The sequence below is a fragment of the Thamnophis elegans genome, chromosome Z, assembly GCF_009769535.1.
Source record: "Thamnophis elegans isolate rThaEle1 chromosome Z, rThaEle1.pri, whole genome shotgun sequence".
In the NCBI taxonomy this organism is placed as follows: domain Eukaryota; kingdom Metazoa; phylum Chordata; class Lepidosauria; order Squamata; family Colubridae; genus Thamnophis; species Thamnophis elegans.
The window spans coordinates 22,642,058-22,652,838 of NC_045558.1; the positions used below are offsets into that span (position 1 = coordinate 22,642,058).

At 42.1% G+C, this 10,781-nt stretch overlaps 1 protein-coding gene across 1 annotated transcript in view; it reads right to left on the reverse strand.

The window, feature by feature from the left end:
* Positions 1 to 6,851, reverse strand: part of APBB1IP (amyloid beta precursor protein binding family B member 1 interacting protein) — a 50,567-nt gene extending 43,716 nt beyond the window's left edge. The window contains exon 1 of the mRNA XM_032235074.1: positions 6,651 to 6,851. The gene's annotated coding sequence lies outside the window, so the exon portion shown is untranslated. The remainder of the gene's footprint in view (positions 1 to 6,650) is intronic.
* Between the last annotated feature and the right edge of the window lie 3,930 nt (positions 6,852 to 10,781).

Sequence of the window (10,781 nt, forward strand, 5' to 3'; positions counted from 1 at the left end):
CCTAGGGTATTTCCAACTGTGGGATAAGATAAATTTAAAAAAAATGAATTTTACAATGGAGACCAAGCATTTAAAACAAAGCAGAAGGGATTGGGGAACTTTTTTTTTTCCAGTTAAACTGTGCAGCAGGTATGGCAGTGATGCATTTTCAAGCAGTCCATTAAGCTTATTGTAAGCTTACTACGTCAATTTTATTTCCTAAAATTGCTGTTTTGCTGCTGAATATTAATATTTTAATACTTGCGGGTTCTGGGATGTGACTGCAAGTCCTTGAATTATGACAATTGAGACCAAGGTTTGCATGCTAAACAAGACAGTTCTTAATTCAGTTTGTCCAATTTCATGACTTTTTTGCCACAATTAAGTGAGTCATTGCAGTTAAGTTAGTAGCAGTTTAAGATTGTTAAGTGAATCTATCTTCCCCATTGACTTTGCTCTTCTGAAGGTCCAAATAGTGATCAAATGGCTCAGGGGCTGTTCTAAATACATGCCTGTTGCCAAGCATCCAAATTTTTATCATGTGACCATAGAAAGTCTATAATGGTCGTAAATGTGAAAAAATGGTCATAAGTCACATTTTTCAGTGCTGTTGTAATTTTGAACCATTACTAAACAAACGATGGTAAGTTGGATGACTTCCTGTAGTTAAATCTAAATACTATTAAGTTTTTCAAATATTTTAGTTTATTCAATTATCCTAAACTGAACATTTATTTCAAGGATTTTACTTACCCAGAGCATTGTGGTATTAATTTATAAGAAGATAAAAACAATTCAATAATTAGCTTTCTTGGCACCAATATTGATATGGACTAAGGTTTTCTTTCCTTGTGAATACTTTCAATTGCCCAGTTATGGTAGTTCTTGGATCATCTATGCCAAAGGTGTCAAACTGGATTTCTTTGAGAGCCGGATCAGCATTGTAGTTCATCTGCGCAGGCCGGCAGGGTTGGAGAAGAGACAGGACGGACACCTCCTGCAGCACCCTGGGTGCGGGGGGTTGTTTTCACCCTCCCTGGCTTCTAGCAGCACTCTGCTAGTCAAAACTGGGTTGCACAGAGGCCTCCTGAGGCCCCTGAGCGGCCTGTTTTTGGCCTCCCTGGCCTCCAGCAGCACATTGCCGGCCAAAAACAGGCTGTGCGAAGGCCTGTTCCACATACCCTGTTTTTGGCCAGCAGAGTACTGGAGGCTAAGGAGGCCAAAAATGAGTCGTAGAGCCCCACACACACGTGTGTCCCATTTTGGCCAGTAGAGGCACCGCAGCCTGGTTCTTTGATATTTCCAGGCCAGCCCCACGTCGGATTTAAGCACCCTGCAGGCCGGCCTGCGGGCCTTGAGTTTGACACCTCTGATCTATGGCTTTCCATTCAAGTAATAATGTTTAAGGTTTTTTAGATCAGCTAAGATTGGCCAGATGCTAATTACAATATCAGAAATTGAATTCTTATCTCCATTCAGTCACAAAGCTTTCATGCGCTCCTGATTTGTTAGAAAAAGAAAAATGGGAATATGATTTGTTGTGTATCTATGGAGAAATATGTTCCAATGATCTTTATCAGTGCTTTTAAACTTTCTTCTCTCAGGGCCCCTTGTTAGTACAGACAGTCCCCGAAGAGCTTTTATTATATATATTGCTAATTATTAGATTAAAAATTAAAATTGATGCATTTGCTGTGATTACTGCTCCTTAGATTATACAATGGAATTTTAATATATTATTTTTCAACATAAGCTGGCAAATAATTTTAATTTTGAAGATTTCTGAAGAGGTTCTTGGTCCAACGATCCTAGGACTACAAACAGTGAGATCTGTGTGACCCTGAGCTTTTTGGCCGAAGGTAGAACTAAAATGAATTAAATTAGCAACTATGCTCTGTGGATATAAAGGTATTTTAAAAGCTTCATTTAGCAAAGCTTCTAAAATAAGCTAAATAAAGAAGTGTGCTCAAAGAATGTTTGGTACTCTCAATTAAATATGTCTGATGCTTATTGCTACCATGCCACCCTCTTGGCCTTCCAGAGGCTAGTAAAAACCCTATTGCTAAGCCCCGGCATTTGAGATGTATTTTGGGTGTAGATCCAAGAACATCTGCTGCACGGTTAGAGCTAAATTGGGAATTCATACAATTCATGCACTCTCCAAAATTAGAGCATATAACTTCTGGTGCAAAGTCAATGAAATGGAGACTGATAAGACTCCCCAACATATATCTACTAGAGCAAATAAAATTACAATGAAATCTCCAGGATCGCCTAACTAACAAATTTCGTAAGAAGCTGTGTCCTTCCCATCTCTTGCATAACAGGAGAACAATTCCCAAAAAGAGCTGCCCAAAGAATTAAGGATATAGAAGCACAAAATGATATAGTTATCCTTAGTAAAGTGGGCAACTTGAAATGGCTAAGCAAATACAAACATACTTTTCAAGTAGACAGCTATTTGAAGTTACAACTGCCAAAACATCTTAGGAAGATATTTACGCGAGCGAGATTTGAACAGCTTGACACAATGGTCAGATATGGGAGATTCCATTCTATACCCTACAATGAGCGCCTTTGCATTTGCGGAGCGGAAGAGGTAGAAGACCTGACTCACATCCTATTTGACTGTTGCTTATATAAGGGGGGTGAGAGACAGGTAGCTTGGTCTATATACCAAACAAATCACCCATTGGGATCCCCATATCAAACTACCTTATGTGCGGCCAGAACAAAAGAGGTCACCGGAGGGGTATGCAGAATACGATCACAAAAAGTATGACAGTCATGATGTTGTGGTCAAAGCTGTTTTTTATGTGGAAATATGTGGACTTTTGAAGGTGCTACTGCAGCTACCATCTTAAGCTGTTTGACCACACCCTGCAAACAACCCTCAGCGGTCCTGGAAAGCAGAATAGAAATTTTTAGGAGATTTGGGGAGAAGGGTGGGAGAAGCAGATACCTCTTCCTAGGTCCATGATGGCGAACCTGTGGCACGTGTGCCACAGGTGGCGCGCAGAGCCCTCTCTGATGGCACACAAGCCATTATCCCAGCTCAGCTTCCCTGTGGATACACGCAAGTCTCCCACCAGTCAAATGATTTTCAGGTCTCTGCTATGCATGTGCGGAGGTTGGGGGGGGGTTGTATGCATGCATGGTGGGTGGGGTACAATGAGGTGCACACAGACCCCCCCAATCCATTTTTGGTCCCAGGAAGCTGCAGGGAGGCCTACTAGGTCCAAAACGGGGCCTGAGGGTGTCATGTATGTCATGTGCAGGGAGGCAGGGCATGGGAGGGTGTCATGTGTACTTTGCATTATGGGTGCAGCCGTGCACACACGCTGCTTCGCACACTTTTGTCACGCGACAACAAAAAGGGTAGCAATCACTGACCTAGGTTATACATATCTTATGACCCTAATTGGGACCAGAATTTCCATTGCTAAACAAGATAGTTGTTAAGTGAGTTGTGCTTGATTTTATGACCTTTTTTTGCTACAGTTAATTGAATTATTGCACTTAAGTGAATTATGCGAACATTAACTGAATCTGGTCTTTCCCATTGCATTTCCTTGTCAAGGAAATGCCTGGGAAGGTTACAAATGGTGATCATATGACCTAGTGACTCTGCAACAATCGTAAATACATGTCGGTTGCCACGTACCCAAACTTTGATCGTGTTACAGTGGGGATGCTAACAGAATGGTGGTAAGTCGGTTTTTTTAAATGCCTTTGTAACTAAACCAATGGTTGTAAGTCAAGGAGCAGGGGTTTGACTTAGAGGTTAAACTAGACATCCAAGGTCTCTTCCAACTCTGTTGTTATTTGTTAAGGACCACTTGTATTTTCAGTTTCCCTAACACATGAGTGTCAAACTCAAAGATCTGGCCCATAGGGTACTTATATCTGGCGGGTGGAAACAGCAAAGGATCAGCCTGCGGTGCTTCTGCCAGTGAAAACGGAGCTCGGGAGGGACGCATGCAGCCCTCCCAAGCTCTGTTTTCGTTGGCAGAGGGTTGCAGGTGGTTGTGGCAGCTGAAAACAGAGCTTGGGAGCCCGTTTTCGCTAGAAAGAGCATTCGGGCCACCACAAGCGCCCCCGACATAAGTGATGTTGAGCTGGCCATGCCCACCCTGGCCCTCTGAGGTCAAACACAAACTTGATGCGGCCCTCAATGAAATAAAGTTTGACACCCCTGCCCTAACGGAATCAAGCTGGGCTTTAACAGCCATTATAAAGCTGCTTAGGTTGAGGAATGTTACTTATGTGGGTTCATAAGAAGTTCAGAATGAAAATAAATTTTTCTGGATAAACTCCTATATGGGCTAAAGTTAGCATTGTGCAATTGCTGCATGTGTCTAGATATATTTTAGCATGCTCTCCGTTTCTGGGGAGTTGCTCAGCTCCGAAAGGCCTTGATGTTACAGCAGTTAATCAGGGAACGGAAATGGAATCTAACTTCTTCCTTTCTCCTCCAAGATAATATTAGCTTCTGACTAACTTGGAAATATACCACGCAGCCTCTGTTAATATTTACTTAAAAAAAAAAACCAATTCCTTTTTTTATTCTAGGATAATATTAACTGGCTAACTAGAAATACGCAATGTAGGCTCTGTAATGTATTTACCAAAGCGTAAGGACAAGCTCAGTTTCTGACAACTCCATAGTTTTCTTGATGATGTTGCAGAAATAGTTGGCCACTGCTCCTCCTGGGAGATTTTTGATTTCTCAATCTAGCCTGGAAGTCACCCATACAAATCATAACTAGGCCCCGACCTACTTAGCTGCCAATCTCAGAGAGAGCTGGCCTCTTACTGAGGCTTACCTAGCTGTATTGGGGCAAAATAATGTTTTAGGGTTAGGCAGGAATGACCTTGGAATATGGGGGAAGGAGTGGGAAGGGGGATCCCATAACTGAACAATGGTCAGAGAAAGAAACTCAGAAAGGAACACCCCAAATTTATCAAGTAGTAAAAGATGGCAGCAGATTTGTACTTTTAAGATTTGCAAGAATCTGCTCAGCCTTATAATTAGCTCGTCATGTTTCCTGTCTGGTCTACCTAGCTGACAGCGGCTAACTCTTAAAACCAATAAAATCTGTGCTTCAAGTATGTATGAAACTGCAAATGCAAATGTTTTTTAACAGAACATAAAATGTCTGATTCATTATGTTTATCACTGTAGAGTTTGGCTAGTATAAATGTTTGTGTGTGTGTGTGTGTGTTTCAAAAGTAACGTTCAATTGAAGAGGGTGAAAGATGTAACCTTTCCCTTACTCCCCAGCTATATTTTGTGACCTGGGAAAGAGAAAGGTATTTTATTTCTATACTGCTCTTTCTCGAAGTTGGAGAAGTTCAGAGTCTTTTACAATGGGATAGAAACATTATTAAATACAACATTATAATACATTACAAGCCATTCTTAAATTGAAAAAAAAATCAAAATTATTTTGCTTTAACTTTAAAAGGCTCACTAGCTGTGAAGGTTCATGCTGCAGTTCCTCTGTGTTGCAAGAGAGTTGCTGTTCAGCCAACATAACCTTGTGTATACTTTTTGTGGCAGGAAGTTTTGCAGAATTGACAAAACCGCCATATAGAGAAGTGAGCAAATAGGTATCAGAGATCAACACCAGAAGAGAGCTGGTGAAGAAACTGCCATGCTTTCACATTTCTTCCCTCCCCCATTTTCACAGCCACATATCTTCTAAGATCCTGAGGCAGAGTTTAACAACTATGAGTTGTGAGAACTGATCCACCTGGAAGCTACATTCTTTAAACCGGATGACTATTAAAAAAACACACACACACAGCAGTGACCTTCCTTGAGGTGAAGGTGCTCTGTGCGTGTTCAGGAGCTGCATCTCCTCCTGGAATACCTTCCATCAAAATATCTTCAGAAATCATATCAACCCTTTCACACTGCATTTTCAATTAATTACAGTACAGCTCTCCTATCTATCTAATTAGTGTATTGCAGTTACTATCAGGAGTAACTGCAATACACTAATTAGAAAGAAGGGGTTAGGAACATCAGGATGAATGTTTATATAGACAGCATAAAGGTGTGGGGCGAGGAAGAAATACTGTCCTATGGAGTATTTGGCAAAAGTGTATAAAATGGAGGTGGGTGGGATTATTAGAAAAACTCCCGAGATTTACTAAACTGGAATTGGTACAAAAAGCTAATGTTTAAATGAATGAAACTAGGAGCTTATTGCGCCAGCCCTTTCACAAAACTCCAAATCTAGTTACTCCAGTAAATTCGCCTCAGCAACAGGAACGAGTGTGGCTTTGCTGCGGCTCTGCTGTTTAATCATTCCAAAACTGACCAAGTAATTCCCGAGCCAAGTTCTACTTTTAGTTCAAACTTGGGCTGAATTCCTGAAAAGGGGCATTTACAAGTTGCCCTTGTGAAGGGTTTTCGTTACAGAAATACATTTTGCACTTAATGGGTCCCCTCTCCCCCACCTACCCCTACCTACTTTACCCAGCCAAGAAAAAAAGGGGAACCGAATTTTGCAAGCAAAAGAGGCATGCTTTTCTCCCCTTCCTTCTATTCGGGGCATTTATGGCAAACATCGCCCGCCACGAGGGGAGGAAAGCCGAACCAGACCTAATTGTTATTATTATTATTTTGTTTTGCTGGCCCGAACTCTTCTTCCAAAGCCTACCTTGCCGGATTTTGCTGCAGCACCAACTTCCAGGGGGTTCAAGCGCTAGGGAATACCCGCGCAACCGAGGCGAAGCCGATGGGCAAAGGGTGGAGAGCGCGCGCTCGGCCGCGACTGGCTACTGCACCAGCGACAGAGCGCTCCTTTCCACGCCCGACCGCTCGGCTCGCTGCTCCCAGAGAGGAAGTTAACACCGAGCGGAGAATGCAGGCTGCCGATGGGGTGGGAGTGGCGGGTGCTCGAAGATGACTGGGTGGGCAGAGATAAAACAACAGGCGTTTCCTACAATGCCCTCGAAGAAACTTTTCGCCCTCCCCTGCCTCTCTTCTCTTTGCTTTAGCGAGATTTGATCTCTCGGAGCGAAAAGCTCCGCTTGATCGCAGTTAAGCTAAAAGGGCGTTTCCTAGTAGTTGCATCTTCCCACAGCTGGGCCATGGCAATATGGTATTCTCCGTGACCTTGGCTTCCCAGCCTAAAGACAAAACAGCCTTTAATTGTCCTCAGCTCTTAAGGAGCAGTGCTTTCCCCACTTATTCCAACCTAAGACCAGCGAAGCCACAGGGTTTAATTTTCGCCATTCATTTCCTTCACATGGCCTTTTCAAATATGTAGTTTACTTCAGACCCTGAATGCCAGCGACTTTCTAATGTGCCTGTGAACAAAAAGTACAAGCTTTACCTCACCCTAGAGTTAATTGTCTAATGCTGACCTTTTGTGCACCATTAAGCTAAACTAAAATAATAAAAATCAGATTTTTTTTGCTTAATACATCTCAGTACAAAGAGTATATACACTTGATGTCCTACTACAACCAAATAACCTAGTTGGATGCTACCACAGCTGAAAAAGCAGCTGATCTTCCAGTAATGAAAAGGAATATCATGAAAAATGCAGCTACAATTAAATATAAGGAAGATCAAATATGCAATTATGCTTCAAATTGGCAAGATATTAAAGTGAGTACTCCTTTTTAGAATCAATCAGGAACTAGCAATAATTACAACACAGGTTAGCATCTTGGTAGAGCAGATGCTTTGGAAAAGATATTCAGATGCCTCCCTCTGCCTCTCTTCTCTTTGCTTTAGCGAGATTTGATCTCTCGGAGCGAGAAGCTCCGCTTGATTGCAGTCAAGCTAAAAGGGCATTTCCTAGTTGCACCTTCCCACAGCTGGGCCGTGGCAATATGGTATTCTCCGTGACCTTGGCTGATGTGTCTAGATCAGAATTGTGTAAGAATGGTATTCCCTGTGGTACCCTGTGGAAGCAAAAGTTAGATTTTGAAGAAATAGCATATGAAGACTATTGACACTTTTGTACTTTGGTGTTGAAGAAGACTCATGAGAACACCTTGGATAAAAACCAAATGGATCCTAGAACAACTCTCACTCCAAATTGTCACATTTTGGACATGTTTGAAAATTTAGCTTTCCTGAAAATCTATAATGCTGGGAAAAGTAGAAGAAAACAGAAGATGACAACCAGAAATGATTCAGTTGCAGAGGTGATGGCGAATGCATGGTGGAAGGCCTTAAGGGATAAGTTGGACTGCATTTAGAGCTTTGTAGAGTCCTCACATAATTGTGTTCAATTATGCATGATCCTGTCACAATACTGAATTTTCAGTATCCGTATACAATGTGTATATGCAACTTTTGGTTAAACCTAAAATATCAAGGCTAATCAAATTGGGACAATCCAGTATTTACTATTACAATAAGACATTAGAAAATACAAGGAATAAACCAGCTATTTTTTTTTGTTTGCTGCATCCTACAGACATAGAAGGAATAGAGCCGAGGTGGCGCAGTGGTTAGGGTGCAGTACTGCAGGCCATTTTAGCTGACTGTGATCTGCAGCTCAGTGGTTCTAATCTCACCGGCTCAAGGTCGACTCAGCCTTCCATCCTTCCGAGGTGGGTGAAATGAGGACCCGGACTGTGGGGGCAAGTTGCTAACTCAATTTGCTAAAAAAAAATTGTAAACCACTTAGAGAGGGCTGAAAACCCTATGAAGCGGTATATGTCTAATAAATAAATAAATAAAATGTTATCTTATTGCTTATTTATTGATCAGAATGTGGCTTATTAATAATAATAATAACAATAACAGTAGACTTATATACCGCTTCATAGGCCTTTCAGGCCTCTCTAAGCGGTTTACAGAGTCAGCATATTGCCCCCAACAACAATCTGGGTCCTCATTTTACCCACCTCGGAAGGATGGAAGGCTGAGTCAACCCTGAGCCGGTGAGATTTGAACCGCTGAACTGCTGATCTAGCAGTCAGCCTGCAGTGCTGCATTTAACCACTGCACCACCTTGGCTCCTTAAGCCATCCCACAATATATTTCACAGCAAAACTAAGCTTAACAATCCTTCATTAATATAAATAAGTTTTGATATATGTATGAAATGGCATTTCTTAGATTCATAAGGTGATAATTATCTTATTAATGCCACAGTTGCTTCAATTATCATATATCTTGCACATAGTTACTATTATTGTTTTATTTACATATACCTTTGAAGATATACCTTATATCTCCATTTTAGGCATCCTATGGAACTATTTTTCCATCATTCATCCATGCCCCTCTTGGCTTATAAAAATGCCCCAGGGGCTATCTTGTGAGGGGGTTCTAGCAGTGGTGAATTCTTCTTTGAGTGCTTTTTGGAGATGTGGCAGCTTCATCCCTTAAGAAGGCCTTGGTTTACACTCTCCTCAAAAAGCTATCATTGAATCCCACTATACTGAACAACTTTCAACTAGTATATAACCTTCCCTATCCGGGAAAGGTGACTGAAAAAGAAGGGGGTCACATAATAGCATCAGATTAAACAGATTATCAAGACGCCCCCCCCCCCCCAAATTAGGATTCAAGCCTTGATATGGAATGGAAAACGCATTGGTCACTTTTATATGCCGATTACCTCCAATAGACCGATTAGATCCCACAGACTAGGCCTCCTCCGAATTCCATCCGCCGGCCAATGCTGACTGGCGACTACCTGGAGGAGAGCCTTCTCTGTGGCTGCTCCGACCCTCTGGAACGAGCTCCCCGTGGGGATTCGAACCCTCACCACCCTCCAGGCCTTCCGCAAAGCCCTTAAAACCTGGCTGTTCCGACAGGCCTGGGGCTAAAGAGTTTTTGCCCCCCCTTCTCGAATGGTATGGTTGTTGTGTGTTTTTAAATTTTGTATTGTTATGTCTCGTCTTTTTATTCCCCTGTCTGTACCCCCTTCCCTGATTGAATTGTGAGCCGCCCTGAGTCCCCTTCGGGGAAAAGGGCGGCATATAAATGTAATAAATCCAATCCAATCCAATCCAATATATGGTATCTAGCAAGAGCAGGATGGAGATTATGCATTCTACCTTTCTCTGCTTGACCTCTCAGTGGGCTTTGGTACCATCAAGTTTAGTATTCTTCTGAACCAGTTTCAGAGATTAAAGGTGGGCAGGAATGTGTTGTGCTGATTTGCCTCCTTCCTTTGGGGTCAATACTAAAGTCCCTATTATGTGAGGTGCTGTAAGATTCAGTGCTCTCCTTGCAGATTCTATTCAACATCTCACTGAAGTTGCTGGGTGAATTAATCAGACATCATGGGCTGAGATATCATCAGATTACCAGTTTGGTGTAGTGGTTTAGACACCAGGCAAGAAAGCAAGAGACTAGGAGTCCCAACTTGGCCATGAAAATCAACTGTGTGACTTTGGGCCAGTCAGTCTTTCTCAGCTCAAGTCACCTCAAAGATTGTTATGTTCTGTTGGATATGTTCACAGCCTTGAGTTATGTGTAAAAATAATAAAAGTTAGCTAATAAATAAAATAAAAATAAAAATAAAAAATACAATAATGCATTGCATTGCATTGCATTGCATTACCATACCATACCATACCATACCATACCATACCATACCATACCATACCATACCATACCATACCATAGCCATAGCCATAGCCATAGCCATAGCCATAGCCATAGCCATAGCCATAGCCATAGCCATACCATACCATGCAGTGGTGGGTTCCGGATCCGGTACGATTGGAACGGGTCTGGCAGTGTCCACATGGACGTGCGCACCATGCACGCATACGTCTTAGCACCTCCGCGAGCCTCCACAACGCTCCAGCTG